Source organism: Capsicum annuum, chromosome 4 (genome assembly GCF_002878395.1).
Source record: "Capsicum annuum cultivar UCD-10X-F1 chromosome 4, UCD10Xv1.1, whole genome shotgun sequence".
NCBI classification, from domain to species: domain Eukaryota; kingdom Viridiplantae; phylum Streptophyta; class Magnoliopsida; order Solanales; family Solanaceae; genus Capsicum; species Capsicum annuum.
This window is the reverse complement of record NC_061114.1, coordinates 230,244,904-230,258,603: the sequence shown is the minus strand read 5'-3', so window position 1 is coordinate 230,258,603 and position 13,700 is coordinate 230,244,904. Positions and strand designations below refer to the sequence as shown.

Below are 13,700 nucleotides of genomic sequence, written 5' to 3'. Positions count from 1 at the left end.
TTTCAAAAGCAAATTTAGTTGCACGTTTCTTATGATTTCTGAAATCTGTAACCATATGAAATTAGTTACTATGGTTTAGGGATTCAGTGATATGTTTTCAGTAGTTCAAATCTGAAAAGACAACTTTCTATTATACTAGATCAAAACGCACACAGTTGTCCATAAACAATATTACTAGATTGGGATTTTCAGGTTCCACAAATTCGGGCAAAATATATAACAGCGATGGAGTCCATGACTGATGAAGGCAAGTAATCTACATTTTATGGAGTTCAGTTTTAAGCTAATTTGTACACCTTATCTATATTGTTGTTTAACCTTTTGATTTGAAGTTGATAACAACAAACTTGCATGCAGAATTGGACATTTTATGACTGAATCTCGAGTCATGGATATCGCTAAGGCATTTGGCTGCCTAGTTCATGAGGTGATGGAGATGTTGGAAGTGGTGCCGCGATAGTCAGCAAGACGAAGGGTCTGTCTTCTCTTAAAACCTCTGAGCTCCCCATTGGTTGTCAAAGCAGAATTTTAACATATTATTATTGTAGATAGGTGTCTTTGCCGCTTTCCGGTGCTTTGATCGTTAACTTTTTTTTGCTCGTGTATATGTTCGTTGTACTAAGGCCAGAGGCGGACCCACAACTATTAGTGAGGGTGCACGTGTACCCGTTAACATCGACAAAAATTATACGTATACATGTGTATATACCTTCAGAAATTGAAATATAGTTAATAGTGCACCCACAAATGAATGCTAGTGCACCTTGCTGCACTGGCTGAAGACATCGTGCGCAACATTTCTCTTTTATTTTCAATCTTCAGATTAAGGCTTACTACTACATTAAGTTGATTAAAGGCTTACTACTACATTAAGTTGAATGCTAATGCACCTTGATGCGCTGGTTGAAGCCAATGCTTTCGTCCATGCGACCAGGGATCATCAGACATCGCGCTCAACATTTCTCTTTATTTTCAATCTTCAGATTAAGGCTTACTACTACATTAAGTAGATTAAAGGCTTACTACTACATTAAGTTGAATGCTAGTGCACCTTGATGTGCTGGTTGAAGTCAATGCTTCCGTCCATGCGACCAGGGATCATCCCTGTTGTAGCACAACATTTTTTCTATACTAAATTTATAACAATATTTTATTCCATTACTAAATTTATAACATCAAAATGCCGGAATAGGGATTCGAACCTGCAACCATCCCATGAAGTGAATCCCCTTTGATCATTGAGCTACTCCAAACAATTATCCAAAGATCTTAAAAATACAACAACAACAACAACAAACCCATTGTATTCCCACATAGTGAGGTCTGGGGAGGGTAAGATGTACACAGTCCATACCACTACCTCCAGAGAAGTAGCAAGGCTATTTCCGATAGACCCCCGGCTCAAGATAAGATAAGTCATCAAAAACGTATAGAAAGCATGGAACAATATGGCATGACATAAATACGCCACCTATAAGGAGTAGTAAACAAAGAATAGTAAGCAATCTTAATGCAGCATAACAAGAATAGTGCACCGGCCAAGTAAAGCCCTATCCTACCTACCGAAAAAGTTACTAGCCTTCTATCCTAATACGCGTCCTCCAGATCTTCCTATCTAGAGTCATGTCCTCAGTAAGCTGTAACTGCTCCATGTCCCGCCTAATCACCTCTCTTCAGTATTTCTTCGGCCTACCCCTGCCCCGCCTGAAACCATCCAAAGCAAGCCTCTCACACCTACGAACCAGAGCATCTGTGCCCCTCTTCATCACATGTCCGAACCATCTCAAACGGACCTCCCGCATCTTGTCCTCCACCGAAGCCACACCAATCTTATCCTGAATAGTCTCATTCCGAGCCCTATCCCCCCTAGTAAGCCCACACATCCAACTCAACATCCGCATTTCCGCCACCTTCAGTTTTTGAATGTGAGAGTTCTTGACAGGCCAACACTCCGCTCCATACAATATGGCCAGACGGACTGCCACCCTATAAAATTTGCCTTTAAGCTTGGGCGGCTCCTTCTTATCAAACAATACCCCGAGGCGAGCTTCCACTTCATCCATCCCGCCCTGATCCGGTGAGAGACATCCTCGTCAATCTCATCATTCCCATGAATCATGGCCCCTAGGTACTTGAAACTATCCCTCTTACACACCACCTGAGAATCCAACCTTACTACCACCTCGTCCACCTCCCTCGAGACATTAAACTTACATTCCAAATATTCGGTCTTGCTCCTACTTAACCTGAACCCTTTAGACTCAAGGGTCTGTCTCCACACCTCTAATTTATCATTCACACACCCCGAGTCTCGTCAATCAAAACCACATTGTCTGTAAAAAGCATACACCGGGGCACCTCGCCTTGGATACGCCGCGTCAATACATCCATAACCAAAGCAAACAAAAATGAGCTAAGAGTAGATCCTTGATGCAACCCTGTCAAGACCGAAAAATGTTCTGAATCGCCTCCCGCTGTCCTCACCTAGGTCTTAGCTCCATCATACATGTCCTTGATCGCTCTGGTATACGTCATCGGGACCCCACTCACCTCCAAACATCTTCCCTAGGGACTTTGTCATATGCCTTGTCCAAGTCGATAAACACCATGTGCAGGTCCTTCTTCCTTTCCCTATACTGTTCCACTAGTCTCCGCACTAGGTGAATTGCCTCCGTCGTCGAGTGCCCAGGCATAAATCCAAACTGGTTCTCCGAAATAGATACAATCCTCCTCAACCTCCACTCTACCACTCTCTCCCAAATCATCATCGTGTGGCTCAATAACTTAATACCCCTATAGTTGTTGTAACTCTGGATGTCACCCTTATTCTTATACAGAGGGATCATAGTACTCCATCCCCAGGCCTCAGGCATTTTCGCTGACTTAGAAATGTCATTGAACAAATCCATCAACTACCTCAAACCAGCCTCGTCAGAAAACTTTCAAAAATCCACGGGGATCTCATCAGGCCCCATAGCCCTACCCCTTCACATCTTGCGAACGCCTCTCTGACCTCCACCACCTTAAAACGTCTACAATAACTAAAATCACGACACTCCTCTGAATGCTCCAACTCACCCAACTCAATAACTCCCTCACCTTCATCATTCAAAAGCTTATGAAAATACGACTGCCACATTTTCTTAATATGACCATCCTCCACCAAAATTCTACCATCCTCTCCCTTAATGCACTTCACTTGGTCTAGGTCACAACCCTTTCTCTCCCTAGCCTTATCCAGTCTAAACAACCTTTTTTCTCCTCCTTTCTCTTCTAACCCTGCATACAAGCTCTCAAACGCTGCCGTCTTAGCTGCCGTAACGACAAGCTTAACCTTTTTCCTTGATAGCTTGTACTCCTCCCTAAAAACCCGCTTCTCTTCATCATCCTTACTCTCAACCAACTTTGCATATGCCCCCTTCTTAGTCTCCACTAAAGATCTTAAAAATAAACCTCATATTATAACAAAATAAAGTTATTAGTTTAAAACTCATACTTGTTCTATATATTTATTTTTTTAGTATTGTTTATGCCTTTGACGACCAATTGAATATGATAATATCTTTTAATTGACACTGAAAGTTTTCCAAATATCTTAAGATAATATTGTGCACCACAACATTATCAAAAGCAACAAGCGTAAAAAAGCTTCACGGTTTATTGTGTTTAAGCATAAAGTACAAATAAAACGTGAGATTTAATCAAAAAAAAGCATAAAGAGAAAAAAATATAAATATATGTCTAGTTCAAGACTAATAATATAAGCATGAATGACTAATATATAATTATTATTTTTTTGATAAAGTGAAATAGTCTGTCTTTTAAGAAGCCTCATTGACAGGGAAAGTTTGTATTAGAAATTATAACCTAAGTTGCACATTAATTAAGGCAAGCGCTCAACACATTTTGAGTTTTGCTTCGAATCTTATGCGCGCCATTGACAACACCGATACACTCACAGACTTCAAATCCTGAATTCACCTCTGACTAAGGCATTAAGAGATTGAGAATTTGGAATTTTGTTAAATCAAGTTGCTTGGAATATTCAAGATTTGGAAATTTCTTAAATCTTTTCATTTCCCAAGTTATAAACCCTCATGGCGCCAAAATTTTGAAATTTTTTAGGATAACATTTGAAAGGTATTAAGAAAAGCACGAAATAACCCTAAAGTTACGCCTCATTTTGCTACTGGTGAAACATACAAGAGTTATCACAAGTTTGATCCATTGTCAAACTATGTTCCTTTTCCCACCACAGTGGTTGATACATTTTCGCACAACTCTTGCTCCACTCTATGAATTTCCCATATAAACTTCAGATCCATCTCGCGAAGGGTGTTTTCATCATCCTAAGAAGTGACTCACAACTTTGATACAGAGAAGGTTCTTACGTAAAACATCTTTCCACACAACCTCATTTCCAGCCATCATTTCAAAGACTACCTTGTCAAGGCCGGCCAGAAATAAAGTAGTCTTTGGATGATGGCCAGAAACGAGGTTGTGTGGAAAGATGCTTTACGTCAACAACCTTCTCTGTATCAAAGTTGTGAGTCACTTAGATGGATGAAAACACCTTTAGATGGGAAATTCACGGAGCAGAGCAAGAGCTGTGCTTGGCAAGGGAACATAGAACTCGGTTCATGGAGTTGTTGACTCAGAGGAGAATTGTTGACTCTATTAGGCATATGGTTTCTGAAATTGCTGCAGGATTTTCAAGAATAACGGATGGCTTGGAATTAACCCGATCAAAACAACGCTAGGAAACACAATTATATCAGTGGATGACTGGAAAATACCAAGAATTTGAACCAAATGACAATGTAATCAGTTGGTTTTGGCAGGTATGATTTTAATAATGCATTTATGTCTTTTTTTACCAACTTCAGTAAATATGACGATGGAGGATAGGGCTAGCTTGCTGTTGTTCTGCTCATCAGCATCCCAATTGGACACATGAATAATTACTCCTTTGCTAAATAATCGTGTTATTTTTCACAACAGTTTGGTTTTATCTTTTTTATTAATTCTAAGATTTGACATCTTTTTTATTAATTTTGAGAGTTGATCAAGGCCGTATCAATAAAATTAGTGACCTAAAGTCAAATTTCAATATAAGACCTTAGATATATGTATCTAATAAAAATATTATTAATAATTTAGAGATTTTTTTTATTTTACGTAATATTTTTTTAGTGTAGTACTAAGCATTTAATTTCACATAGTAATTTTATTATTTATAAAAGTAAAGACTAATTTTAACTAATAAGATGTTAGTCATTTATTTGCAATATATTACCTTCAATATTATTGTGAAAACTTTATTTATTACTATGATGATTTGATAAAAACTTTTAAAATATTTTTAATATAATGTAGATAGTTCTTCTTTCTTTTTTTATATAATTTAAGTTTTATATCTTTATATTTTACAATTTTTAATATTATTTTAAGTGAAATTAAAATCATAAAATTCATATTAAATTTTTTGAAGTACTAAAATTTTGGGGGCCTAAAGCACACCCTTTACTAATCTTACCCTTGAGCCACCTCTAAATTTGAGCAAAAAAATTGCATTATTTCAATTGTTGAAACTTGCCTATGTTCTTTAGATTTTAAATCATAGTATTCTAATTTTACTTGTTACCATTACTTACACTACAGGAGTTGGCAGAGTTGGCAGATGTTTGACATTGAATTAATACATAAAAATGACCCTAAACTTGACACAAATTATAATTTTGGTCTTAAACTTTGAGAGTGCATAAATAGGACCTTTAACTATTCAAAATCTGAACAAATATGACCTTCGATTATGCAACCCCATGGGTGAGTCTCACTCGCGCCTACGTGGAAAGGTAATCCAATCACACGGTGCCATGTCGTTAAAAGGGGTGACTTGAAGAGAGGTCATATTTATGCAGTTTTGAATAGTTAAAGGTCATATTTGTGCACTGTCAAAGTTTTACTTTTTGTATTAAAACGACATCATTTTTATTATTATTATTGTTGTTGTTGTTGTTGTTGTTGTTGTTGTTGTTGTTCTTATTATTATTATTATTATTATAATAATAATATTTTTTTATATATTTCTATAGTAGCAATACCTAACTTTTTTTTAATTTTAAAAAATTATTATTATTATTATTTTATTTATTTCTATAGTAGCAACATTTAGTTTTTTTTTTAATTAAAAAAAAAGTAGTCACTAGCAGGGATCGAACCCGCACAGTAGGCTGAAGGAAGCGCCCAAGAAGAGCAAATAACACGACTGGGCTATCTAAGTGTCTTGTTTCATATGGTTCAACATTAATATACGTACATTAATATACATTTTCTATCTTATATATATACAACGTAATTTTTTTACCGAGGGGGTTCGGGTGAACCCCATGGCATCCACGTAGGTCCGCCCCTCGTTAATTTAATGACGTTTTAATAACATTAATTTAATAACATTTTAATTACGTTAATTTGATAACGTTAATTTAATATACAACTACTACTATCTTTAATAACATTAATTTAATAACGTTTTATTAAAATTATAATTTTTTTTTATTATTAATATAGTTTCATCTTTAATTTAATATTTAAATAAATAATATTTAGATATATTATATAATTTAAATTCGTCCTCTGCTTTATAATATATAGACATATCAGCTCGATTTTTTCGTATGAGGCTGACCCGCCTAATTAATAAATCTTTAATATTACTCTTTTTCCGCAATGACAAAAGAAATTAAATGTCATTTTCATTTTTGAGCCGAAAATAATGAACAAATAATAGTGAAGAGTCATTTAAAGGTCATATTTGTGCAGTTTTGAATAATTAAAGGTCATATTGTGCACTGTCAAAGTTTAAGGTCATATTTATGTATTATGCCCTTAGATTTTAAGCTGGACGCGCCCAGTTTTGCGTGTTGAACACGCGTTTTGCCACATAGAATTGAAGGTCATATTTGTGCAGTTTTGAATAATTAAAGGTCATATTTGCACACTGTCAAAGTTTAAGGTCAAAGTTATAATTTGGTGTCAAGTTTAGGGTCATTTTTATGTATTAACTCTTTGAGATTCCCTAGAATCTTTGAGTTCACTAGTATTATGATAGCTCTTGCCTTGATACATGTTATATATCGGAAATGAGGTTATAAGCTATCAGAATTTGATAAGCTTAAGGTATTATTATATTTTATTTTGGGAGAATGAAAAGTTTATTAATGTAATCGTTCATTTAATTGTAATAGTATCACAACTCACCTCCGAAAGAGGCTGAATAATTGAAAAGAGTTATTTTGAAATCTACTTCTAAAGTAGTAAATATGAAATTTATTTATGTAATAGTAAATTTGAAATTTACTAAACTAAAAGGTATATGTTATGGTAAACTTAGAGTTTACTAGAATAAAAGTTCATCAAATTTACATGAACAGTTGCGACATCTCAAAGATGTGCATACTGAGTATTTAACATGTATTGAAGAATTAGAAAATTCTTCTTTACTTTTAATGTTGCTTGTTCTCATGATAAGTTGGTTGGACCAACTAATGTTGGGATTAAATCTCTTAAAATCTGAAAATTATAAAAGGTGAATATAGGTCTGTTCACTTATCATGTAATATGGTGAAAAGATGCATCAGTAAGATGATCACACGTATATTTATTGTTAATCTGCAGTTTGACATTCATTTAAGAGCATAAATTTCAGATTGTGTAATCAAGACAATTAATCTTGATAATGCTAATTAAGTTGGTGTTAAATACCTTCGATAAATAATTGAATTATTGCTTATGAGAACAAAACCACATGTGTTGATCTAAAATATGATATATTGAATACAATAATACTTGTATGCATTAGACCAATAGATTATGATTATTTCTTCCCTCTCAATTGGTTCAAGGTCATGAACCAAACATTTCATCTAAAATTTTTCGATATGCAGTATACGATTAATGAATATACCATGATGCACAAAGATGAATTCCTCAATAAAGATAGAGGTTAGTTTTTTTAACATAAAGGTGAGATTATAAGCAGCTATGAAATATGTCAGAAATAATGATCAGATTCTTATTCAAAAGATAATTCAAGTCAAATTCACGAACGTAAAAATGGATTGCTTTTAGGTAGAACGAGTTTGACCATAAGTACATCCTTTTTTAAACAATATGTTGTATACGTCGTAGGATGAGATTTTGTACTCCCTCCGTCCCAAATTTTCTAATTTAGTATCCCATTTTACTTGTCCTTTTTTACTTATCAAGACAAGACAATTTTTTTTTCCATTATACCCTTAGTGTAATTGATTACTCCTTATTATTAAAATTCTTGAAAAATGTTGCAAAGGGGAGTACCATAAAGAGTACACCATTAAGAATATAAATGGTGCTTTGGTATTGACCATCCATCAATATTGAAACTAACAATAAGACACAATTAAGAGGGGTAAAATGATAAAGTTACATTACTAATTATTGTTTTCTTAATAGTTGTGTCATCCTAATTTGGGACGGATAAAATGGGATGGAGGGAGTATTAATTATGTAAGAGGATGCACATTATTCTACAATATTTTTTTTTTTTTCAAAATCAGTTGAAATGCAATTTTCCCAAGTTTTAGAGTAGAAGTCGATGGATATGTCATATCATTTGTATCACTATAAGCACTTCTCATCAAAGATTAAAATGAAACATGTAAAGTCAATTGTTAATATAATGAGTAACAAAAAAACATGTAAAGTCAATTGTTAATATAATGAGTAACAAAAAAAAACACGTAGTACTTTTGGTATAATAACTGTTGCCATAATTCTTATATTAAATTATTGGTCAATTAAGAATAATTAACCTCTATAGCAGTTCATATATAAGTTAAGCGACTTATTTTAACCAGCTTTTACAATTTTTTTATTTTTATTAGCCAACTAATTAAGTAGGGATCCTTATCTACTGTCTCTGTATCTTGAATAGGAGTCTATCAGAAATAGTCTCTCTACTTCTTCGGAAGTAATGATATGGACTGCGTATATTTTATATTTCTCAGACCCCACTTGATGGGAACTTACGAGGTATGTTGTTGAATTAATTAAGTAGGAATATTATAAGAGGAGCTAATTGTTTCAAAATATATCCTCCCAAATTTTTAGCATTTATTTTAGGTAATATAATATTTGGATCAAATCAATTGCTCTAAATTTTTCTTACAAAACCAGAACTCCCAAGCTTGAAGATTTCACCAAAATCCTCACCCTCTTGCCAATTGTGTTTTTTTCCCACTTAACAGAGGGATTTTATATTTTTGGCAAACTTAAAAATAAAGAAAAGGTATTTTAGTGTGTGTTTGACCATGAGAATTTTTTTCTCATTTTTTAAATTCTTTTTCATTTTATTTCAAATACAACTCCAACTTGATGAACATTTCAAATACAAATTGAATTCATACTTGAAAAAGTGAAAATAAGTTTCAAGTTACATTTAAAACTTATTTTCACTTTCTTTACTTCCACTTCTCTCACAAAACTCAATAACTAACTCCAATTCATATTCATAAACTTCAAACTCCATATCTTTTTCATGTTTTATGTAATTCTGTCCACGTAATTTTCGCAGGTCGGCAAAATCAACCTTATATATAAACACAAAAAAATCAAATCAGTAATTTGCGTAAAATCAACCTTATAGAAACAAGCAAAATCATTGAACAAAAAAGGGATTTGCGAAAACGTAATCGATCTTCTTGTCGGTCTGTTTCAAGATGTTATTGTTAAAAAAATTAGGAGTTCGGTTGGTGAATGCTGAATACATTAATGACAAAGTAGTGAACAAGTGCGTCAATGACATCAACGGTGCTCTTCTCCAGGCCCACGTTCTGTGTCTACTAATATCAACAACAGCCTTATCAATCTTGAAGGAGCCCCTAAACACAAAAGGCGTACCATCATTCTACAGGTTTATGTTATTTTTGACCTACTAGTTATATGCTGGTTGATATCAACAAGAAGATTGTTACGCATTGTTTAATAATGCATCATTATTGCTTTAATAGATTGTATTTCCCTTGTTTACGTCATCTCATACATCAATAATTTGATCCATCATTCTACAGGTTTGACCTTGTTATGCTACTCGAATTTGTATAAGAGGAGGTCACCAGAGTTGTAGAGGAGGAAATCTTTATCAATTTATGGTTTGAAAGATTTCATCGACCTTGTTATATGATGCTACTGTCTGGTTGCTTTCCAATTAGGTACTTTATTCTTAAGCCTAAAACTGATGTACATGTAATGATTGTGTTAGATCAACTGTTGAGAATTTTAATCGGTGAATGGGTATAATGCATCTATATAAATTTTGTAGTCAGGTTGGAGTGGAACTGCCTTGAATTTTGTTCATTTGCTAGTCGTTCGGATAAACAATGAAGGTTAGGTTTTGAGACTGGTAAACAATCATCCACTGGTAGTTAGCTGAAATTTTGAAACATGTCCATTACAAGCTAGGAGTTAAACCCTTGGAAATCTTATTCCTGAAACTGTACTCTGCGTACAAAAGGATTAAGTCTGGTGCATTAATCTTAGAAGATTTTGCAATGCCATTCCCCTTTTTTTCACTAATTCAAGTAGTATATCTCTCTTATAAGTACTCTTCTCGCTTTTCTTATCCTAGAATGTTTCTTAACTGTAACGCCCCGATTTTCTGAACCGAAACGCTACACGGTGCTCATGACCCCAAAGGATCACAAGCTAACCCATGATTGATATCTGTACCTGTAAACTGCATAATATCTCATAAAATATGCGGAAACATGAACTGTAAGGCCATAAGGTTCAATACTGATACATATCTGAAAAACATGGTATAACAATACCAAAAAGAAACATAAATACTGAAGTCTGAACATCTAATCTGACATCTAGTCCAAAAGCCTCTAACTGAACTGAATAAGGAGTTGAAGGAACATGTCTCCAACTAACTCCATGAACTGAAAAACTAATATGAAATACTGTAATAAAGTAATAATAATATTGTCCTCGAAGACTGCTGAAATTTGCAATGCTACTGCTGCTCTGAAACCCGTGCCTCTATACCTGTGACGTCAAATAAAACACCAGAGCGCGAATGCGTCAGTACGACTGAATGTACTGAGTATACGAGTGAGGTAGGCTAAATGCAAAGGGTTTTATATGCATGAACAATGCTGACTGATATGAACGTGAGAATACATACATACATACATACGTAACTGCAACTAAACTCGTGGTGATACTGACTACTAAGTCTGAATACTGACAACATGAGTTTACTAATGCTGAGATACTGAATGACTGAGTTTAATGATATTGAGATACTGAATGACTGAATTTACTGATATTGATATGTAATTCACTAATGAGTGAGGAACTGATACTGTATTACTGAATACTGGGAGACTGATACTATATTACTGATAAAGAAATGATTGTTTCTGATAGTTCTGGTTATGAAGAACTGATTTGATTGACCGTATATAACAGTCCTGAAACTGAGCTCGTGATAACATGACTACTGAGTATGAATACCAATGACATGTATTTACTGATAACATATGATGAATGATAACTAAATTCTGATAACTGATATATCTGATAATATGAGTTCTGATAACTGATAGCATGAATGACTGTATCTGACAGTCCTAAATCTGATGGAACTAGCTGAGTTCCATACTATATCTGACAGTCCTGATATCCTGAAGAACTATCTGAGTTCTTTTACTGAGACTGATACTAAAACTGTGGGAAGTAGTTATCTAACTGACATGCCCCAAATACGCTATAATAGCTAAGCTGGGGTCCAATCTCTGGCCTGATTAGAAGGATGTCAATACCGCGCCACTGGTAAGGACAAGCTGTGAGTGACCCTCATCTGGCAGGTACTCTAATGAGAACGGTGGGAACCCTCATCTGACAGGTTAAGCTACCTCATCTACCCTCAACTGACAGGTATTGATGTCTCAACCTATGCTGGCTACATAGTTCTGGAACGCAAGGACTGCTTTTAAGAATCACACCCTCTACTGGCAGGTGAGTTCCCATCCTTGAGTTCGCTCGGTCCTGAATCCTACTCCTAACTGAATGACACTGAACTGATTTCCTAGTTCATACTAGAATTAACTGAACTATTACTGATTGTTCTGTTTAACTGAACTGAACATGGACTGAGTTTATTGAGTTCCGATGATTAGCGGAACACTACTGAATTTTGTTAACTAAATGCTACTGTGTTCTGTTAGCTGACTGAGTTTACTGATGTCTGAACTGAATACTGAACTAAATTGTACTAATAGTGAGATTTACTAAATTCCATAGACTGACGGAATATTACTGAGATTACGTAGATTACTGAGTACTGAGTAAAACTGAACTGATACTGCCTTTACATGAGTTTTCCCGAGTCATGAGACTGACTGAAGTCTACTGAACATTGTTTGACTGAGAGTATCATGAAAACATGACATGACTCTAGGCACACAGCTATATTTTTCGGGTACGAATACCCCAGGACTCGATGGAAGGAAACTGACATGACTTGACATACAAGAGTACTTGACCAACATTAACAATCCATAATATAGCATCTACAGGGAATTCATAAATCATGTGGTTTTCATAACCTTTTCATATAGCTAACATCATGGTCAATTCTAATATCATGACAAGCCAACAACATATTCATAGCACATTAATAGCATAGAAATCATCTTGATCAAGTAGACATGCATAACTTAAGAGATATGGCAAAATCTTGGAGCATGAAAACTAGGTACTTGATCATCATTTATTCGTTGAGGCACATTATCAAACACATGGTAGGCATAGCTTTAGCATGGGAGTCAACTTAAGCACATGGATATGGCATGGAATCATCATTTAGATCACAAATAAGTCAAAGTGCTCAAATCTTCTTCACTTAGGCATGTTAACTAACACATTGCATGCACTATTTAGGGCATAGGCCTAATGATCAATTTGATACACCATAACACCATAATTCAACTCAATTCCACCAATTGAATCCACAAAATATTATGGTATCATGAACAACATGTAAAGATTCGAACTTTATTGACACAACATGGAATTCACGTGAAATCATAAAACATGGAGTAAGGACTTGTTAATTGAGCACTCTTAAATCATGAAAACATGATTATGCCTATTCTAGGCATTTCGTCGAACACCTTGCATGCACACTTTATGACATAGGTGTTCTTAATAATTTAGTCATCTTAAACCACCCAATTTCATGGGTTTTAACTACAAGCACAAATACAAGCATAAACAAGAACCATCAACATGTACATGATCATATCTCAACAAGACAATCACAATATAGTATTTAAAGCATGGTTCTTGGACTCCAAAGGATGAAAGGAATCCGTGGATGAACACTACGCATACCTTAGGTGGAAGATTCTTGAAGAAATTCTTAGACATGTTCTTGATTCCTTGACTAGGGTTCTTGTTCCTTTGAGAGAAAATAAATTGGCTCTTGAGTTTGAAAAACTTGAATATTATATATTTTTGAAGAAGGATTTGATTCTTGTTATAGGTTATGATCTTGAGAGAAACCCTTCTTTTGATGTTGAAGATAAATGAGGAGTAATGTTCTTGAATTGATGGGATTTGGGTCTTCAAATTGAAACCCTAGCTTGAGTTCT

The 13,700-nt window shown here is 34.6% G+C and overlaps 1 protein-coding gene across 5 annotated transcripts in view; it reads left to right on the top strand.

Annotated features, from left to right (window-relative positions):
• The first annotated feature begins 4,204 nt into the window (after window positions 1–4,204).
• The window catches only part of LOC107866826 (signal recognition particle 54 kDa protein 1), a 14,364-nt gene continuing 4,868 nt past the window's right edge, over window positions 4,205–13,700 (top strand). The window contains exons 1-3 of one of the 5 annotated variants that reach the window (XR_007054784.1): window positions 4,205–4,841; window positions 9,864–9,952; window positions 10,110–10,250. The gene's annotated coding sequence lies outside the window, so the exon portion shown is untranslated. Of the gene's footprint in view, window positions 4,842–8,938; window positions 9,953–10,109; window positions 10,251–12,002; window positions 12,064–13,700 lie in introns of those variants that run through there. The other 4 variants (XR_007054783.1, XM_047411392.1, XM_016712827.2 and 1 more) reach the window with 4 other exon arrangements.